Below are 22,423 nucleotides of genomic sequence, written 5' to 3'. Positions count from 1 at the left end.
ACTCACGGCATTTTCATCGCTCCGACGTTCGCATTGTGATTGACAGGAAATGGGTGTTACTGGGCGGATGCACGGCGTTTTAGGGGCGTGTGGCAGGAAACGCTACCGTTTCCGGAAAAAACGCAGGAGTGGCCGGAGAAACGGTGGGAGTGCCTGGGCGAACGCTGGGTGTGTTTATGACGTCAGCCAGGAACGAAAAGCACTGAACTGATCGCACAGGCAGAGTAAGTCTGAAGCTACTCAGAAACTGCTATCTCGTTTGTAATCGCAATATTGCGCCTACGTCGGTCGCAATTTTAAGAAGCTAAGATTCACTCCCAGTAGGCGGCGGCTTAGCGTGTGTAACTCTGCTACATTCGCCTTGCGAGCGAACAACTCGGAATGAGGGCCGGTAATAAGATGCGCCTTGCGTCCGCAGTATATATTAACGCTGGCATTTAAATGTTTATTTAAAATAATGGAAATTCACATAACGCAATAGAATAGCTGCCATTTTAAAACTATCAATCAAAGCCACCGATAATCAGAAGCTCTTATAAACCTCATCTCAGTATATTGGGCCTAATTCAGTAAGGATTGCAAATTCTGCTAATTAGCAGAATTTGCGATCCTTTTGTTCACATGCTGGGGGCCGCCCGTAACCCGTAACAGGGTAAGGCCGTCCAGCATGCTGACCGCCACTACCAACCCCCCCCCTTCAACAAGCAGAAATTGTTAACAGAAATTAAGGTTGCCTCCTGCCGGCGCAACTTAGCTACGCCCGCAGGAGGCGATCGCATTTTCTGTGCAGGATATGCGCTGCGCATGCGCCCGCATATTTTTTTAAATTTTTTTGCAGTTGAATCGCGATCTGCTATCCAACCTGAATTAGGCCCTTTATCCCAAAGTGTCCTTGTAGACAGAACAGGCATTAGTTGTAAGCAACCAGCTGCTCTCAGCTGCGGGGCCCAATCTCTCAGCTGCGGGGCGCAATCTCTCAGCTGCGGGGCCCAATCTCTCAGCTGCGGGGCCCAATCTCTCAGCTGCGGGGCCCAATCTCTCAGCTGCGGGGCCCATTCTCTCAGCTACGGGGCCCAATCTCTCAGCTGCGGGGCCCAATCTCTCAGCTGCGGGGCCCAATCTCTCAGCTGCAGAGCACAATGGCCAAGTACACATTTGAAATAACCTAGGTTTGGTCCAAAGGGCAGAAACACTGTTACAGGGGGCCAACACTGGCCTGTGGCTTGTATGCTTCTGATATAGAGAATTATGTAGCTCCTACTGTAAAATCTAATAAAGGGATTTCTAAGATTCCTATAATTAAAATGTATTGCAGTTTGGACCAAATTAAAAAATGATTTAAAACGTGGCTGTTCGGGGGGCGTGGCCACGGCAGCTCAGGAGTAGGAAGCAGATCCCGGGAGCTCCCTGGATAAAACATCCTCATTACCATCCTGTTACCCTCTGGTGTGCCTGATCACCCTGTTTCCCTTCCCTGCGCTGCAGGGCACCGGCAGGCGACTTCCCCGCTCCCCCCGAGGTCTGTACGGCAGCGGCGGCACACTTCCGGATCTGCGGCCTATACCTCCTCCGGATCCCCGGCCTCAATTTTGGCGTCTCTCGGCCGCGCTGTGCCCGGAGCCTTGGAGGCGGCCTGCTGTCACCGCTGGACGCCGCTGAGAGGTGTGGGGACGGCGGCTGGTCCCCCTCTCGCTTGTGGGCTGCAGACCGGGGCCCTGAACACCGGAGAGCACCCAGCAACTCCTGGAAGGGGGAAGAGGGCACTGTATGTGGCGGCCATTTCGTGAGTAGCTGCATGGACGACCCCATTGCTCTGGGCTGCTGCTCCCGGACATAGAGGGGATATTCTCATTTAAAGGCTGCCTAGTCTGCAACTGGTGAGTGACTTTTACCTCCTGGGATCATTTTATACTCTGCCTGCATCTGCTATCTTATTTTACATACTAAGAGACTGCATCGCTCCTGATCTCCCCTATACTCTGGGACGCTGCCAGTACCTTCTTTTATATTTGCCTACTACTCTGGCGACCAGCTGCGGATGTATTTCTGCTTATTACAACTCTAAAAATTCATTGCTGTTGTCTCCTTCTACGTTTCTGACCTGAGAATATACCGGAGTGTTTGTTACTACCTATTGTCCGCCATGGTTCGGGACGGCCAGCGCACGGCTGCGGCGAAGCTGGAGAAATTTGCCAGACAGCCTAATCCACCTAACATACGGGCCTCGCAGGCCGCTGCGCAGGGGGCCTCTCCGTCCCACTCCTACTCCCCATCTGCAACAGCTGCTGCATCCCCTAACACACCCGCGGCTCCATCCCTTCAACAAGTGCTGGAGGCAATAGCTGGATCGGAACAGCGTCTTTCAGATAAGATGGAGAAGGTGCAGTGTGATCTCTCGCTGCTTCGGCAGGACGTCCAGCGCATACGAGAGAGAGTGGGAGAGGCAGAAACCCGTGTCTCGAATCTGGAGGATATGTGCGGTCCTATGAAACAATCTATTTCCGCGGTAACCCAGCAAGTAACATCTCTTCAATCCAAGCTACTAGACATGGAGGGTCGGCTGCGTAGAAATAATGTGCGTTTTGTGGGCTTGCCGGAGAGGGAGGAGGGCTCCCAGCCTGAGGTCTTCCTGGAGTCGTGGCTTAAGGAACTGTACGGCGCTGCATCCTTTACGGCACAGTTTACGGTGGAGCGTGCACACCGGATACCATCTCGTCCTCTACCTCCTGGCGCCCCTCCATCGCCAAATTTCTGCATTATAGGGATCGTGACTCGGTCCTCCGTTTGGGACGCACAAAAGGCCCCCTTGTCAGGAATGGAGTTACCGTGTCTGCTTTTCCTGATTTTGCCGCAGACGTCCAGAAGGATCGAGCCCAGTTTATGCCTATCAAGAGGCGCCTCAGAGACCTGAACCTCTCCTACTCTATGCTGTTCCCCTCCCGTCTCCGGGTGGTAGCGGACGGGGAAACCAAATTCTTCAATTCCCCAAGAGAGGCGGCCCAATGGCTGGACAGATACGCACCGGGAGCGCGCCAGCTAGCCCCGGACTGAGGCCCTGCACAGTCTAATGTTTGGGTGGGATCACCGGAGGCCTCTACCCATTGTCCAGGGAGCCCCCCCTTGGCGTTGGTGGCTCAGGACTTTTCTTACTCTTGATCGCTGGATATGGTTAAGGGTTTTGCTTAAAATTTAGCCTTTGAGAGTTGAGATCGATTGTTTGGGATTTAAGTATGCCGAAGTTAGGGGTGGTATACGGGGAGGGGGGGGGGGGGGGGAGGTCAACGAACAGCTTGTTGCTGTTCCTTATGCAAGTTTTTTTCTTTCTATAGTTTGTTATTTTTCTCATGCTTCAATTTGTTTTTGAGTATGTTTTTTTTGTTGTCGGAAGTATGTCTGATGCATTGGATACTGTCGATTAAGTTTCAGGGATCGAGTAATATAGCACTGTTCTTGCCCGTACTAGCGATTTCCAGGAATACTCCCTGGGTTGCTCCTCTAGGTTACTACATAGCATATTACCAGGTCTATGGCTAATTTGAAATTTCTGACATGGAATGTTCGAGGTTTAAATAATAAGATAAAACGTTCCTTAGTTTTGACTACACTCCGGAAATATGGCCCGGATATTGCGTGTCTCTGCGAGACTCACTTGGAAGGGAATAGGTTACTGTCACTTAGAAGACCCTGGGTGGGCTGGGCCTATCACGCTTCTCACTCCTCTTCCTCCAGGGGTGTGTCAATCCTGATAAGGAAATCGGTCCAATTTGAGTTGGTGTCGGTCAAGACTGATCAGTACGGTCGTTTTGTGTTCCTTGACTGTAGACTAAGTTCTCAACCCTACTACATACTGGCGGTTTATATCCCCCCCCCCTTCTCGTACGATGTGCTACAGCAGGCCGCTTCATTCATAGCCTCCTCTCCGGACACCCCGGTAGTCTGCTTGGGTGACTTTAACAATGTTACGAACTTAGCTTTAGACAGATGGCGCTCTCCGCAGGCTGCTGGAGTGTGCTCTAGTCCTACTAAATTTGCAGATTTTCTGAATAATTTGCAGTGGGTGGATGTGTGGAGAGCTCGGCACCCTACAACTAGCCAGTTTTCATGGTTCTCTGGCACGCATGGTTCATTCTCCAGAATCGACCTGACCCTACTATCCCCCGTTCTTCTCCCCAGGGTGGTTGACGTCCAGTACGAGGCCCGGGGTATTTCTGATCACTCCCCTATGGTGTTGACTCTCGCTATGGTGAGACAGAGGGGTCAATCTTATTGGAAACTTCATCCTTCCTGGCTGTTGCAAATGGCTCTGACCAGGTGACTCAGTGGGAGGGCTATTTTAATGACAATGTGGGCTCGGCCCCGGGAACAGTGGTCTGGGATTCATTTAAGGCCTTCCTAAGGGGTACGTATATTAGACGTATTTCTGCCCTTAAAACGTCCTGCAGGGAAAGAGAGCGAGCCCTTGAGAGTGACGCCAGAGATTTGGAATCTAGACACTTGGTAGATGGCACCCCTGCACTGAAGGTACACTGGCTGGCGGCCCAGTCGGCATGGGTGGCTCATCTGTCTGATAAAAACTCGCGCTCGCTTCTATTTCAGGCTACTAATGTTTATATGCAGGGCGATAGGCCAGGTGGCCTGCTGGCTCGCTTGGTGCACAGTGACCGCCCAGGATCTACAATTGCCCAGATGACCGGTAGCGATGGCTCCCTTGTGAACACCACGCCGGACATTGCGCAGCTATTCCGCTCTTACTATGCTGAGGTCTACAGTTCACAACTGGTAGACTCGGCATCAGGCATCTCCGCTTACTTAAGAAATATTCCCCTACCCACACTCTCCTCGGAGGCCTCTGAGGTGTTGGAGGCACCCTTGACTCTGGAAGAAGTAACGGCGGCTATTGGCTTGTCTCCCAGCGGCAAGGCACCGGGTTATGACGGCATCCCCTCAGAGGTATACAAGACCCACATTGATTTCTTTGGTCCTAGGCTTCACGCCCTGTATTCTGATATTTTTGTTAATGATCAACTTCCCCCCTCTATGGCGGAGGCGGTTATTATAGTGATCCCGAAGCCCGGAAAGGACCCTAAATCCCCAGAATCCTATAGACCGATATCATTGATTCCCACTGACGCTAAGATCCTGGCCAAGATTTTAGCTGTTCGACTTAACACCGTAATTACCTCCATTATCCACTCCGACCAGACCGGCTTTATGCCAGGGATGTCCACTTCTATTAACCTACGTAGATTATATACCATTTTACAAGTCCTACATGACTTTCCCTCTGACTCGGTAGTGGTCTCGCTGGATGCCGCTAAGGCATTTGACAGTATTAAGTGGTCCTATCTATGGGAAGTCATGTCATGTATGGGATTCGGACCTAATTTTATAAGATGGGTTAAACTACTTTATCAGCACCCGACCGCCAGGATCTCAGTGAATGGCTATGTCTCTCCCTCGTTCCGCCTGTATCGCGGGACCAGACAGGGATGCCCTCTGTCCCCAACCCTGTTTGCCCTGGCCATCAAGCCCTTAGCCTGTCTAATAAGGTCCCATCCGGGTATAGTGGGCATTCATACCGGCCCACGAGAGGACAGGATTGCCCTCTACGCTGACGACATGCTGCTGTTTCTGCAGGATTACACCGGGTCTATGCCTACATTGTTGCAATTGATTGAGGAGTTCGGTGTATATTCAGGCCTTCATATTAACTGGTCTAAATCCTCCATTATGCCTGTGATTGCCCCCCCCCCCCCGCTGTTCCTAAAATCTCCTTGCCGCTATGTTGGACGGCGAAATTTAAATATCTTGGGATTCAGGTAACCAATGACCCCTCTGACTTTACACCTTTGAACCTTGATCCAATCATGCAACAGGCTGCTCGTAAATCTAAGACTTGGTGTAAGCTTCCATTGACTGTATCTGGCAGGGTCAGCCTCGTAAAAATGATATTACTACCAAAGATTCTATATGTGGTTCTTCAATCCCCTGTATATATTCATCCATCCTTCTTTAGAAAATTGAATAGTGTCCTGTCTTCTTTAATATGGGCTAATAAACGTCCTAGAATACAGCTGAACACGCTCACCAGGCTGCGCTGCGACGGAGGTCTGGCTCTGCCAAACTTTCAGATGTACTACTATGCCGCTCAGCTGACTCATATTAGAGCATGGGTGCAGGATACTGGCGTCACTTCTCTCCATTGGGTATTTATACAATGCTACTTCCCCGGCTTGTCCCCACTGCAGGTGTTGCTGAGTGGGAGCCTGGCCCGGTTCCTTCCTCCTCTTCTATATCAAGCCATGAAGGTGTGGCAGGCACTAAGAATTCTTTTGAAATTTGATGGATTGGACCCGGACACCCCCCTCTGGTACTCTAAATGGCTCCCTGAACTATATGCGCTCGAGGGAAGGGAGGTTTGGGCCCCTAAATCAGTAGTTTCCATAAATCACCTCTATACGGATAATACACTTAAATCCTTCCAACAACTAAAAGAGGAGTTTGATCTACCTAACTCCTATTTTTTTTTAGATACCTCCAACTCAGGCATGCTTTGCAGTCCCAATTCACCACTTCCCCACCTAAGATCATACCATTTCCCATTAAGACCTTTGTAAGTATGCTGGGTCGAGTTAAGATGGTTTCCCATGCTTATGGTTATCTACTCGCCAAACTGCATACAGACCCTTTGACACGTCTCCGTGTCAAATGGGAGGAGGACTTGGGCCCCATAGATGAGGAGAACTGGGCCCTTGCTTTGGAAACTCCGAGCAGGGTTACCAAATCCATCAGGTATCAACAAATACAATACTTTCTTTTGCATAGAATAAATATGACCCCGGCCGGACTGGCTAGACTCGGGATGGGCCGTGTGGGTGACTGCCCTAAGTGTGAGATGACTGCAGGTACTTTTTGGCACTTTATTTGGGACTGTCCGAAGTTGCGGGCTTTCTGGTCGGGGGTCGGGTCGATTCTGGGGAACACGGGGGTGGACGAGGCCATGCTTACTCCGCAATTTTGCATCCTGGGAATGGGAGGATCTGATTTTGTATCTAGTCCAGAGGGCCTCTATGCTCGCAACATCTGTGGATATCTGTGCAGGATATCTTTATCCTGCTAGTAAAGGCTCATCTCCATCTATGGCCACCAGCCTCTAGTAGTACGATGATCACTCCCTCAATACTTACATTTTAGCTGTATTATGTCTTGAGAATGTGTGGTGCTCTGTTACCTGTACTCTATTTCTGTTATTTATTTACTGTAATGCAATGTTTTGTCCCCTGTACTGTCCTTTGTACGGCGCTGCGAAACACATGTGGCGCCTAATAAATAAAATGTAATAATAATAATAATAATCTGTGCAATGGCGAAGGTGAGCATCGCGAGGCTATGGATGGCCCCCAAGGGCCCTACACTCCCCGCTTTTAAGGCACTAATAAACGACACTGTTTTCAAGGAACGATACATTTATATGAAACATAATGCCTCCGCTAAATTTGACAGAATTTGCTCTCCATGGCTTGACTCCATATACTCCTTGCCAGACCCTATAACTTAGTGGCGCCAGGGTTGCTAATGGGTCCTGGAGTTGCTGATATATGAGTTTTCTAGGGCTATAGGCTTCCCTCTCACCCAATGGGTTGTGTATGAGAGGATGGCTCTACGCCCAGCTAGACAGGGTAGGATATAGAGTGCTAATATCCCCCAATGTGTCCTCTTCCCCCTATATTTTTTTATTTTTATTTTTTTATTTTTTTGTGTTTCTTCGTTTTCCTTTTTTTGGGTTTTCTGTGTTTGGTTTCTGTTTGATATTTCCTCTTTGGGGGGATTTACTCGGACAAGTTGTCCGTAAGTGTTTTAATTGGGGAGAAAAACCAAAACTAAGTATACTGAGATTTCTTGAGTACTAGAGTGCACGGATTATGCAAGATATTGGTATAAATAAATGTACATACCTAGGCGCCTCTGAACGTATGACATAGTATCATAATAAGCCAAAAATTAATGATGTTTCCAGATGTTGACATGTCATTATGTACATGGTATGTTCCTGATATGCATTATCTGTGTGCAAACTAATCTCCTTCGAAATAAAAATACTTTATTTAAAAAAAAAAAAAAAACGTGGCTGTTCTCTGCCTGCTTAATTCAGACGCTACGCATTAAGCCAACAGATAGTCTCTGTAGCTGGAACTTGCACAATGAGACCAGAATAAGACAATTATATACTGTTAGTGATGCCGTTTCATTGTCGATCAGTAACAATAGAGTCGTTTTTAGAGTCTGCATGTGTTCTATCTAGCATCAGCTGCTTCTTATTTCACTAATGTGCGATAAAATAGGATGAAATATTTTTGAGAAGAACAAAATGTGTAAATAAAACTTGAATGGTCACGGGTCTACACGCGGGAATCAACTCATACAGTTAGGATGAGGCTGGTCGCATTGGGGCTCATTCAATAACGGGCAATATGCCACCACACATTACTGCGATTTTTGGCTGTGGGCATGTTTAACCATTACGGTACCCTCAGCGTTGCTACTTTTCCTGTGTACCTCTATGGCGCACGGGGAACAAGCTGCAATACGCTGCTACAGAATGGCACATGGCAGCCATTGTGTTTAAATAGCGCACACTCCCTTAATGTGTCTACACATTCCAAAGTACATACTCCTGGGAAAGAGGGATATGTAGAGCTGGATGGTGTCAGGAAAAGGACATCCTCCTAGTTAGTTGTTCTTAGATAAATAGGTCGGTCCATAGGTTGTCTGCTAGAGATAAACATTTGAATGTGCACAGGCAGTAACTACTATGCACACACTTTCTGCAAATATAGGGGGAAGGAGGGAGGGGGGAGGAGGACTCCAAAGATTCTGGCGCAGGGTGCTGGTAGACCTGGGAACAGCCCTGCCTGTGAGCCTATTCCATTCTATAGGCAGGGTGTTGCTACAGGTGAATGTCGGTTCTAATGATTTACAAGGAGGCAGAGAGAACTTTACATATGAACATCTGTTTGTGTGATATGCACAAAACCGTACTGCGCATACATCTGAATATACATTTTTGGGGTGTAGTATGAGTGGCCGGCGAGCGGGATCCCGTCGGCCCGCCTACCGGCGGGATCCCAAGAGAGATAATAATTGTCGGTATGCCGGGATTCAGGCGTCAGTATACTGAGCGCCGGGATCCCAACAGGCGGCATACTGAATGCCACCCACGTTTTTGTGTATGGTTGACTTTAATCTTATGGCTGGAGAAGCGGAGTAGGGGATTACACGCGGGGAGCAGAGTGCAGCACAGGCATATTCACATAACTGTTGGATGCTGGGGGGCGTTCACAATGATACGCAATGATGATGATGGCACTATTCTAGATGTTTCTGATTGGCTGATTGCGTGCCAACCTCTCCTTCCAATAGTACTTCATTAGCATACAGCTGTAGTATATGAAGCCGTGGCCATTTATAGCTATACTTAATGTATATTGTTTTATTAGGTTGATTTGGTTTAATAAAATGTGATAACTTTTATGGTATAATTACCAGCGTCCTTGTTTGTATTGGCTTAATTCAAACAATATTAGACAATCGAGGTATATTTTGTACATTTTGCATGATTCGGAGCCAGGGGTGCGATGCAGAGATGTAAGCGTTTCGATCGCACCTACACTTATGACTGAAGAGGAGTAAGTGGGCTGTAACCTGGCATTCCATTGAAGGCAAAGTCCAGTGACTGTGTGTCAACGGTACTGCGTTCAATGCACAAAAGGACAGAGGTTTCTAAGCGTATTATTTGTGCCAAATATAGGCTGGTTCAAGTGCACAATGATGATTACGAGGACTGTCATCACTCAGCTGTGTCCTCATACACCAGGCCGCAATACGCCATGCGGCGTCAGACGCCTGATATGAGTGAGATCAGTGGAGCATTTTTTTCCGCCTGATTCTGCATCTTAGTCACAACGCAAGGAGGCAAACCACTTCAAGAGACTGCACTGATTAATTTTATATGAGACACTTGTATATCTGTTTGCGACTGGACTGAATCTTTATATGAAGCACAACAGAAATGGCGTTTAAAAAAAAAAAATTGCGGCAGCTACATCATACCACTTCATATACTGATTCACACTCAGTCCCACACAGATATACAAGTAGTGTAATATTGCGATTAACAGGCAAAAAAAATGCTCAGGGCAAGCTGAGATGTACAGAATCTGGTGCACGAAAATGGGATATTTGGCACGACTGCGGCAACAGGACAAATCTGTAGGTATACAGAGCAGCTGCACCGCAAAGATGGGTCTATATAAATATATATGCATTTATTTGCGTTCTCTGCAATGCTGGAGACATTATAGGCAACTTGTTCAGCAGGAATGGGTGGAGTTAACCTTTAACCCTTAGCTATGGTGCATAGCTCATGTAGCATGAAGTTACGAATCACAGGATTTATCAAAATCTAGCCCTATTATCCACTGCTCACTTACACACAGCTCAGCCTGTATTCTCTTAATGCTGTAAAGAGATTTATCTATTTGTAAAGATGCAATACAATTTTTCAAGAGCAAACTCAATTACTATGTAAACACCCTGCGGTGTTTGAAGCAAGATAATTATTTGGCTGGCTGGAAAATCCTTCTCATGCCTCGGTCCTGTTTGAAAACAGTCTCAATGGGGTATAGTTGTTGAAAAGAAAATGATCGCAGCTGTAAGTGGCATCTCATGTCGCTGCTAGATTAAAAAAAAAAAAAGCTTTAAGGGATAATTCAGCACGGATAGCAATTGCAAAACTGCTCCAGCTTTGCAAATGCAATCCATAGCAATGCAAATGAAGTAGAAGGTGTTACACACCTCCTTCTTGCATTTAAGATCGCAGCACTGTGAACGCTATCTGGTCATCTGCGACGGAAAGCAGAGTAAGCCTCACCTTGCTCAGGGTGGCCAGTGCAGTACAGCTTGCGAGACCAAGAAAACAGAGTCTCGCAATGCAGTCCTTGGCCTCGCCACTCCTGGAAGACGGGGGCGACATTCCCCGCGAATGCCTCTGCCTGTCAATCAAGCAATGGCATTTGCAATACTGTGATGCGATTGCGGGGGCCTGTACTGCACATGCACAGAACGGGTCCTGTACCTCCGCAGTTTCCCGATAATCGGGGAACTGCACAGGGGATCGCTCCTGTGATCCTTACTGAATAACTGCCATAAACAAGATTTATCAATAATATCTCTTAGCTGCCATATCGAACCTTATCCTTAGTGACAGGAGTGACTGATCCCTCTGGATCACCCCGTTCTCCTTTACTGAGGTTACAAAATGCTCGCTGCTAATGCCAACAAAATCAAATGAAGGATTACAAAGTTTTGAGGCAGATATTTGATATAATATATTTATCAGGTTTTTTTTTTTTCTCCATAGGAAATGGTATTTCTTATCTCAAAGGCACAGCCATTGGGGTATATTCAATTCAAGTCGGATCCTTTCAGACAAGCATTGTCGAAAAGTATCCGACAATGCACTATTCAATAAGATACCAAATCCGACTGTCGGATTTGGCCGGCGCTGCTGCTGCTCACCCCGGCACCAGTTACGGGAGTCAACTGCAGAGTGGCGCCTGCGCTCCCTGTGTGTAGTGGGGGGGGGTGGGCGCTGGCAGATGGGTACAGGTGTCACCGAGCCGGATCCTGGGATGAAGAGACGGCAGGGTGGATGCAGGAGGCGGCGGCAGGGTGGATGGAGAAGGCAGCGGCAGGGTGGATGCAGGAGGCGGCGACAGGGTGGATGGAGAAGGCGGTGGCAGGGTGAATGCAGGAGGCGGCGGCAGGGTGGATGGAGAAGGGCGGCAGCAATGTCAAGGGGCTAAAACCTGTCGGGGTTAGCCACGCTTCCGACAATGCACGCGCATTCCGACAGCTTTTTGACAAGTCGGATTTCCCAACATGTCGGAAAAAACGGCCCCCTATTGAATAGGTAGGAACCCCTTTACGACCTAAATCTGTCGTAAGAAGCTGTCTTTCCGACAAGATGGCAGCTTCCGACACTTATTGAATATACCCCATTGTCTTCTTCATTAGAAAGGAACCTGCAATTCAAATTTTTAAAACGTATGTAAAAATAAGAATTTACTTACCGATAATTCTATTTCTCATAGTCCGTAGTGGATGCTGGGGACTCCGAAAGGACCATGGGGAATAGCGGCTCCGCAGGAGACTGGGCACAAAAGTAAAAAGCTTTAGGACTACCTGGTGTGCACTGGCTCCTCCCTCTATGACCCTCCTCCAAGCCTCAGTTAGGATACTGTGCCCGGACGAGCGTACACAATAAGGAAGGATCTTGAATCCCGGGTAAGACTCATACCAGCCACACCAATCACACCGTACAACCTGTGATCTGAACCCAGTTAACAGCATGATAACAGAGGAGCCTCTGAAAGATGGCTCACAACAACAATAACCCGATTTTTGTAACAATAACTATGTACAAGTAATGCAGACAATCCGCACTTGGGATGGGCGCCCAGCATCCACTACGGACTACGAGAAATAGAATTATCGGTAAGTAAATTCTTATTTTCTCTAACGTCCTAGTGGATGCTGGGGACTCCGAAAGGACCATGGGGATTATACCAAAGCTCCCAAATGGGCGGGAGAGTGCGGATGACTCTGCAGCACCGAATGAGAGAACTCCAGGTCCTCCTCAGCCAGGGTATCAAATTTGTAGAATTTAGCAAACGTGTTTGCCCCTGACCAAGTAGCTGCTCGGCAAAGTTGTAAAGCCGAGACCCCTCGGGCAGCCGCCCAAGATGAGCCCACTTTCCGTGTGGAATGGGCTTTTACAGATTTTGGCTGTGGCAGGCCTGCCACAGAATGTGCAAGCTGAATTGTACTACAAATCCAACGAGCAATCGTCTGCTTAGAAGCAGGAGCACCCAGCTTGTTGGGTGCATACAGGATAAACAGCGAGTCAGATTTTCTGACTCCAGCCGTCCTGGAAACATATATTTTCAGGGCCTTGACTACGTCCAGCAACTTGGAATCCTCCAAGTCCCTAGTAGCCGCAGGCACCACAATAGGCTGGTTTAAGTGAAATGCTGAAACCACCTTAGGGAGAAATTGAGGACGAGTCCTCAATTCTGCCCTGTCCGTATGAAAAATTAGGTAAGGGCTTTTATAGGATAAAGCCGCCAATTCTGAGACACGCCTGGCTGAAGCCAGGGCTAACAGCATTACCACTTTCCATGTGAGATATTTTAAGTCCACAGTGGTGAGTGGTTCAAACCAATGTGATTTTAGGAATCCCAAAACTACATTGAGATCCCAAGGTGCCACTGGAGGCACAAAAGGAGGCTGTATATGCAGTACTCCCTTGACAAACGTCTGAACTTCAGGAACAGAAGCTAGTTCTTTTTGGAAGAATATTGACAGGGCCGAAATTTGAACCTTAATGGACCCTAATTTGAGGCCCATAGACAGTCCTGTTTGCAGGAAATGCAGGAATCGACCCAGTTGAAATTCCTCTGTAGGGGCCTTCCTGGCCTCGCACCACGCAACATATTTACGCCAAATACGGTGATAATGTTGTACGGTTACATCCTTCCTGGCTTTGATCAGGGTAGGGATGACTTCATCCGGAATGCCTTTTTCCTTCATGATCCGGCGTTCAACCGCCATGCCGTCAAACGCAGCCGCGGTAAGTCTTGGAACAGACATGGTCCCTGCTGGAGCAGGTCCTTTCTTAGAGGTAGAGGCCACGGGTCTTCCGTGAGCATCTCTTGAATTTCCGGGTACCAAGTCCTTCTTGGCCAATCCGGAGCCACGAGTATAGTCTTTACTCCTCTCCTTCTTATGATTCTCAGTACTTTTGGTATGAGAGGAAGAGGAGGGAACACATACACTGACTGGTACACCCACGGTGTTACCAGAGCGTCCACAGCTATTGCCTGAGGGTCCCTTGACCTGGCGCAATATCTGTCCAGTTTTTTGTTGAGGCGGGACGCCATCATGTCCACCTTTGGTTTTTCCCAACGGTTCACAATCATGTGGAAGACTTCTGGGTGAAGTCCCCACTCCCCCGGGTGAAGATCGTGTCTGCTGAGGAAGTCTGCTTCCCAGTTGTCCACTCCCGGAATGAACACTGCTGACAGTGCTATCACATGATTTTCCGCCCAGCGAAGAATCCTTGCCACTTACGTCATTGCCCTCCTGCTTCTTGTGCCGCCCTGTCTGTTTACGTGGGCGACTGCCGTGATGTTGTCCGACTGGATCAACACCGGCTGACCCTGAAGCAGAGGTCTTGCCTGACTTAGGGCATTGTAAATGGCCCTTAGTTCCAGGATATTTATGTGAAGTGACGTTTCCATGCTTGACCACAAGCCCTGGAAATTTCTTCCCTGTGTGACTGCTCCCCAGCCTCTCAGGCTGGCATCCGTGGTCACCAGGACCCAATCCTGAATGCCGAATCTGCGGCCCTCTAGGAGATGAGCACTCTGTAACCACCACAGGAGAGACACCCTTGTCCTTGGAGACAGGGTTATCCGCTGATGCATTTGAAGATGCGATCCGGACCATTTGTCCAGCAGATCCCACTGAAAAGTTCTTGCGTGGAATCTGCCGAATGGAATCGCTTCGTAAGAAGCCACCATCTTTCCCAGGACCCTTGTGCATTGATGTACTGACACTTGGCCTGGTCTTAGGAGGTTCCTGACTAGGTCGGATAACTCCCTGGCTTTCTCTTCCGGGAGAAACACCTTTTTCTGTACTGTGTCCAGAATCATTCCTAGGAACAGCAGACGTGTCGTCGGAATCAGCTGCGATTTTGGAATATTTAGAATCCATCCGTGCTGTCGTAGTACTACTTGAGATAGTGCTACTCCGACCTCTAACTGTTCTCTGGACCTTGCCCTTATCAGGAGATCGTCCAACTAAGGGATAATTAAGACGCCTTTTCTTCGAAGAAGAATCATCATTTCGGCCATTACCTTGGTAAAGACCCGGGGTGCCGTGGACAATCCAAACGGCAGCGTCTGAAACTGATAGTGACAGTTCTGTACCACAAACCTGAGGTACCCTTGGTGAGAAGGGCAAATTGGGACATGGAGGTAAGCATCCTTGATGTCCAGAGACACCATATAGTCCCCTTCTTCCAGGTTCGCTATCACTGCTCTGAGTGATTCCATCTTGAATTTGAACCTTTGTATGTAAGTGTTCAAGGATTTCAGATTTAAAATTGGTCTCACCGAGCCGTCCGGCTTCGGTACCACAAACAGCGTGGAATAATACCCCTTTCCCTGTTGTAGGAGGGGTACCTTGATTATCACTTGCTGGGAATACAGCTTGTGAATGGCTTCCAATACCGCCTCCCTGTCGGGGGGAGACGTTGGTAAAGCAGACTTCAGGAACCGGCGAGGGGGAGACGTCTCGAATTCCAATTTGTACCCCTGAGATACTACCTGCAGGATCCAGGGGTCCACTTGCGAGTGAGCCCACTGCGCGCTGAAATTCTTGAGACGGGCCCCCACCGTGCCTGAGTCCGCTTGTAAGGCCCCAGCGTCATGCTGAGGACTTGGCAGAAGCGGGGGAGGGCTTATGTTCGTGGGAAGAGGCTGTCTGCTGCAGTCTTTTTCCCCTTCCTCTGCCCCGGGGCAGATATGAGTGGCCTTTTGCCCGCTTGCCCTTATGGGGACGAAAGGACTGAGCCTGAAAAGACGGTATCTTTTTCTGCTGCGAGGTGACTTGGGGTAAAAAGGTGGATTTCCCAGCCGTTGCCGTGGCCACCAGGTCCGATAGACCGACCCCAAATAACTCCTCCCCTTTATACGGCAATACTTCCATATGCCGTTTGGAATCCGCATCCCCTGACCACTGTCGCGTCCATAATCCTCTTCTGGCAGAAATGGACATCGCACTTACTCTTGATGCCAGAGTGCAAATATCCCTCTGTGCATCTCGCATATATAGAAATGCATCCTTTAAATGCTCTATAGTCAATAATATATTGTCCCTGTCCAGGGTATCAATATTTTCAGTCAGGGAATCCGACCAAGCCACCCCAGCACTGCACATCCAGGCTGAGGCGATTGCTGGACGCAGTATAATACCAGTATGTGTGTATATACTTTTTAGGATATTTTCCAGCTTCCTATCAGCTGGTTCCTTGAGGGCGGCCGTATTAGGAGACGGTAACGCCACTTGTTTTGATAAGCGTGTGAGCGCCTTATCTACCCTAGGGGGTGTTTCCCAACGTGCCCTAACCTCTGGCGGGAAAGGGTATAATGCCAATAATTTTTTAGAAATTAGCAGTTTTTTATCGGGGGAAACCCACGCTTCATCACACACCTCATTTAATTCATCTGATTCGGGAAAAACTACGGGTAGTTTTTTCACACCCCACATAATACCCTTTTTTTGTGGTACTTGTAGTATCAGAAATGTTCAAAACCTCCTTCATTGCCGTGATCATGTAACGTGTGGCCCTACTGAAAAATACGTTTGTTTCCTCACCGTCGACACTGGAGTCAGTGTCCGTGTCTGTGTCTGTATCGACCTGAGGTAACGGGCGCTTTAGAGCCCCTGACGGTGTTTGAGACGCCTGTACAGGTATTAACTGATTTGCCGGCTGTCTCATGTCGTCAACAGTCTTTTGTAAAGTGCTGACACTATCACGTAATTCTTTCCATAAGACCATCCAGTCAGGTGTCGACTCCCTAGGGGGTGACATCACTAACACAGGCAATTGCTCCGCCTCCACACCATTTTCCTCCTCATACATGTCGACACAACGTACCGACACACAGCACACACACAGGGAATGCTCTGATAGAGGACAGGACCCCACTAGCCCTTTGGGGAGACAGAGGGAGAGTTTGCCAGCACACACCAGAGCGCTATATATATACAGGGATAACCTTATATAAGTGTTTTTCCCTAATATAGCTGCTGTATATATTTATATGCCAATTTAGTGCCCCCCCTCTCTTGTTTTACCCTGTTTCTGTAGTGCAGGACTGCAGGGGAGAGTCAGGGAGCCTTCCTCCAACGGAGCTGTGAAAAAAAAATGGCGCCAGTGTGCTGAGGAGATAGGCTCCGCCCCCTTCTCGGCGGCCTTTCTCCCGCTTTTTTATGGAAAAATTGGCAGGGGTTAAATGCATCCATATAGCCCAGGAGCTATATGTGATGTATTTTTTGCCAAAAAAGGTGTTTTATTACGTCTCAGGGCGCCCCCCCCCCAGCGCCCTGCACCCTCAGTGACCGGAGTGTGAAGTGTGCTGAGAGCAATGGCGCACAGCTGCGGTGCTGTGCGCTACCTTATTGAAGACAGGACGTCTTCTGCCGACGATTTTCCGGACCTCTTCAGTCTTCTGGCTCTGTAAGGGGGCCGGCGGCGCGGCTCTGGGACCCATCCATGGCTGGGCCTGTGATCGTCCCTCTGGAGCTAATGTCCAGTAGCCTAAGAAGCCCAATCCACTCTGCACGCAGGTGAGTTCGCTTCTTCTCCCCTTAGTCCCTCGGTGCAGTGAGCCTGTTGCCAGCAGGTCTCACTGAAAATAAAAAACCTACTTTAAACTTTTACACTAAGCAGCCCCTTAGCCTGCACCCGTCTCGTTCGGGCACAAAAATCTAACTGAGGCTTGGAGGAGGGTCATAGGGGGAGGAGCCAGTGCACACCAGGTAGTCCTAAAGCTTTTTACTTTTGTGCCCAGTCTCCTGCGGAGCCGCTATTCCCCATGAACCTTTCGGAGTCCCCAGCATCCACTAGGACGTTAGAGAAATCCTGTTAAATTCATCTGGAGATGGTACTTGTGCCGCCTCTATGCTTGATAAATAGGCTTCCCCATTCTAAGGCCGCTGCGGACAAGAGCCAGTGATATTTAGCAAGATTATCGGTAGAGGGAATCCTCTTCACTCATAGGGGGAAACAAGAACAGGCACTAATACTACCAGAGGCATTTTAAAAGAGGAGGGGGCCCGTGTGAGACTCCGAGTGGGCCCCCTCCTGGGCCCCCTCCTCTCCACAGTGCAGTAGGCTCTGGTATTGTGCCAGAGTCTACTGCGCATGCGCAGGTCTCCGAAAACATGGTGCCCACAATGGTACGGAGACTAATTATCAAATGTGCATGAACGGTGGCCATTTTTTAAGTTATTTTTGCCGCGGTTGCAGCGCCTGACGTGGGACTCCAGAAGGGTAAGTATTAAAATCAGGATTTTGGTACTTACCGATAAATCCCTTTCTCCGATTCCACAGGGGCCACTGGAGTGTAGTTACAATGGGGAGATAGTAGGTGGTATTGGTAGCTGGCACTTTAAAAATTCTCACACTGTGGCTAGCTCCTCCCCTACTATCTCCCCTCCAAGCCAGTCTACGTTAAACTGTGCCCGAGGAGAGCTGTAATAAACAAACCGTAAGGTAGAGGAGGTTAACGACGCCCTGTAAACCAGGCGAACACAAACTAAACCTGGAACAGAACCTGACAAAAAACCAGGCTAGCCTGAACCCAACAAGCAGTCATATGGTGATCTGCAATCGTTAATCAAACAAAAATCAGGAGAAACAGCGCTGGGCGGGCGTCCAGTGGCCCCTGTGGAATCGGAGAAAGGGATTTATCGGTAAGTACCAAAATCCTGATTTCTCCTTCATCCACTAGGGGCCACTGGAGTGTAGTTACAATGGGGACGTCCCAGAGCTCCCAAAAAACGGGTGGGAAAGCGCTGAGAGTCCTGTAAAAACTGCTCGGCCAAACAGTGATGCAGAGGCCGTAAAAGTGTCAAACTTGTAGAATTTGACAAAACGAATGTCGGTTTGACCAAGTAGCCGCCCGACAAAATATTCATGGAGACCCCGCGGGCGGCTGCCCACGAAGGTCTTACAATGCGCGTAAAGCGCGCTGAATTGGAAAACGGAGGTTCCCTAGTAACCGCCAAGAAGACTGTCTGATGATCAGATGTATCCAACTGTCCAGCATATGCTGGGGCCCCGGCTATTTAGTACGGGAGCATCGTCCAGAGCAAAGAAGAAAAAACACTTCATCGAATAGCCTGAGACCTCTGTAGAGAGAGTTGACGAGCCCTGACAACATTCAGAGAGGATTGAAAACCACTAGTGTCAGATTTATATGAAAAATGGACCTCCCCTCTGGAAGAAACGACCGCTGAGGCCGAAGCCGAGCCCGGGGAGTTGCCAATAGAGTACTCCCTGAACAAGAGGCCGAACTTACGGCCGCTAGGCTAATCTCATTTGGAAGAAAAGCGAAAAAGGCAGAGACCTAAAATTCCGGTCAGTGTGGTTTGAAGCGCAGCGGAGCAAAAAACCTCCCAGAGAAACCAAAGATGAATGGTAACTGGAAGAAGGGGGAAAAACCCCCTTTTATCTTCATTATGTTCCATAAAGTTTTCCCAAAGTGGCAAAAGCGAGAAGAGGTAATAGACTTCTGAAATCGGAGCCCAGTAGGCCTAACCGAACTAGGGAACTCCTCCCTTCTGAGGTCTCGTGAACAGTCACACGGGTAACCGAAACCAGTGTAAAATTGAACAAGGAGAAAAAAAAAAGGAGCCTGTTGAAGTAGACAGTCCCGTCGAGGTAGGAGCCAAGGCTCCTCTACTGACAACAGGCGTATCTGTATCTTCAAGTCATGCGTGGCCCAACCAGCGCCACCGAGAGGACTAGCACGCATAATCCCCTCCTGTGTTACTGAACATGAAGTAGAAATAGAAAAGGAGGCAGGATAGAATAACCAGAAAACTCCCCGGAGCCCTGAGGGCCTCCACGGCTACTGCCGTCCGAGAGTAATAAAGGGTTAAAGAGTCAGTCAGAACGCCCTGAGGTCGATCCGAAATCTCCGCCCACAGCGGACCAGCTGACAAAACTCCGGGGCATGTTCCCTCACCCAGGAGTCTGACCTGGTGGCTTGATCTGGAAACAAGATTGTTGTCCCCCGTTCCGAGAGGAATGGAGGCGACCACTCATTACGTCGCAACTTGACTGAAGAAAAAGAGTCTCTGGTGCCGAGGAATGAAAAAACCTCTGACGGACCGTGTTGAGAAACGTCTATGCGGAGCATAAATTGGATCTGTGTCGAATCAGAAGCTCGTGGATCCTCCGGATATTCAGAAGCCACCTAATGTACAGAGTGGGATAGTAGCAGTAAATTGTCCCATTAGGGAACCAACGTCACCCACTGCCCTTGAAAAAGAGTTATTCTGTTATCTTCCTAAACTCTGTGGGAGCGGAAGAGAGAAGAGTAAAGGACTTACAGTGAAAATGAGAATCCTGTTAAGGGGGAATCTGAGAAAAGCCTGTCCAACGGAAATCAGTAAACAGGCATCTCTGAAGACAAGGGACACGTAAAACTCCCTTTCTTGTTTAAACTAGCAATCACAGACTAAAAGGATTGTAAGGCCAGAATAGGCCTGTCCGAGCCACTTGGCTTCGGAACGTGAAAAGAAAACAAAGGCCTGAGAACTGTCCTAATTCAAATGATATGTGTAAAACAGGGATCAACACCCTTTGCGGTTAGAAACCTATGGAGCGCAGCCTGCAGTATGACTCTCTTGTCATCGTAAATCAGCCGACCCATGCCGAGGGACTCCTGAGACGGTTGTAACCGCCCAAGCCTTCTCCCATCGACCTGCGCCTACCCTGGGACCCTGCAGGTGTAATGGGTGTATAGGATGACATAAAATCAGACTGGACTGAGGATGTTGAACCTCTGCTTCAGCCTTTTTACCCTGAGAACCCCTGGCGACGAAGATATCACCCGTGTGGAGTCAAAAACCTGAAAGGGCACGAAACAATCTAAAGGGAAGACCAGTAAAGGTCTGTCTTGGAGCTGGGGCAGTAGTAGGAGAAATCAAAGTGGACCTACCTCCATTGGTTCAAGAAATCCTGCAGAAAGTTCCTTCCCCAGAACCATCTGCCCCGTAGGATTTCATGTTTACTTGTCACTGTCGCAGCCCCAGAGGTCGTCGGGTTAAGACAGCCCAAGCGAAGATGCAGGGTCCGAGTCTGTAGACATGGAGACCTCCAAGGAACATAAAGCAGAATCGTGATTCTGACCTGTATCAAAGTATCAATTGATCCTGATGCGAAGCATCCTGTAACCTAGAGGACAATTGTTCCCCAACCTACCTGCTCCGGATACGGTAGAACCATGCTGCCGCATATGTCGATGGATCCCTGAGCAAGGTTGCCTCAGGAAAACGGCGGCTTGATGGACCGGCGATACACCGAGGTGTATACCCTAGAGAGGTTCTGATACCATCTCCTGCCATCTGCGGGGAAAAGATAGGAAAACAAACCCTGTTTGATACCTGATATTGTGTATTCGGGTGTCTGTCGGCCGCCTACCGGAGCCTGCCCAGCTCATCCGAAACTGAACCAGTCGCTGTCATTTTCGTCAATGGCGTGGAACCCTGATGGACTTGACGTGTCCTCCTCCTTTACCTGCAGTATCAGATGAACTGCTGTATTATGTACCTGTATATTCTGAGACACTGGTTCAGATCCACAGAAAACAGACATCAGTAATGCATGGAATGTTAGCAAAGTTTCTTTTTGGAAAGGTGTGTTTGGTCCCGCTGTGATTTGATCCTGTGACCTTGGAAACCAAAGTCCAAGGGCTTACCTGATGAGCTATTGTCTGGTTAATAGTGACATTACCTGCATCATTGATCAAACAGGGGTGTGCAGGTGCGTGGAGGGCGAAGCAGATGGCTCCGCCGCATACTTCACACCTAAGAGGGAATTCTTCGACTATCCCAGGAGAGACAAACGAAAGGAGAAAAGGTGGGTTAAATAAACAGAGCCCTACGTAAGGTCTGCACTATAATGTGTAGTGACCGATACGATTAAAATAAACTTTCTGGAGCAGCGGAGACCTGAACCAGCAACGCTGCGCTGTGGGACAGGAGTCTTAGCCCTAGGCTATAGGAGTTCTCCTTAAAGTTTTGTTTGGATTCAAACCCCTGTTCAGATACCCGCTACTAGCGTACTGAGCCGCAGCGCTATTTGTCTGATGCCTTACACGCATTCCACAATTACAAATAGCATTAGTAACTAGTGACAACAAGGAATAATAAAGGGAAGGCAACACCCCGCCCTGTATTTAGTGTATCGCTAATTAAGGTGCACCAGATGTTTCTCTGAGGTTCCGCTGGCTTTTCAAAATGGTGACCAGCCTGTGAGAAAGATGGGGGAAAATGTTATGTGCAAGATGTTGTTATTAGAAAACATTGCGGAAGTAGCCTACAGCACCTGGTATTCCCAGGCGGTCTCCCATCCAAGTACTAACCGGGCCTGACCCTGCTTAGTTTCCGAGATCAGACGAGATCGGGCGTGTTCAGGGTGGTGTGGCCGTAGGCTTTTATCCCCTATATCTGGTATTTTATGGATTTATCTATATACATACCTACACGCACTTAAATATATATA

At 48.6% G+C, this 22,423-nt stretch overlaps 1 protein-coding gene and 1 non-coding gene across 3 annotated transcripts in view; both read right to left on the bottom strand.

Annotated features, from left to right (window-relative positions):
- GHR (growth hormone receptor) overlaps positions 1 to 22,423 on the bottom strand; it is a 636,857-nt gene that overhangs the window by 539,627 nt on the left and 74,807 nt on the right. The window lies entirely within an intron of this gene.
- LOC134953744 (5S ribosomal RNA) lies at positions 22,235 to 22,353 on the bottom strand. Its single transcript, XR_010185753.1, has one exon. It is a non-coding gene; the product is annotated as a 5S ribosomal RNA (ribosomal RNA).

Source organism: Pseudophryne corroboree, chromosome 1 (assembly GCF_028390025.1).
Source record: "Pseudophryne corroboree isolate aPseCor3 chromosome 1, aPseCor3.hap2, whole genome shotgun sequence".
Taxonomy (NCBI): domain Eukaryota; kingdom Metazoa; phylum Chordata; class Amphibia; order Anura; family Myobatrachidae; genus Pseudophryne; species Pseudophryne corroboree.
Note: the sequence above shows the minus strand (reverse complement) of the source record. Positions and strands in the feature narration are given on the sequence as shown.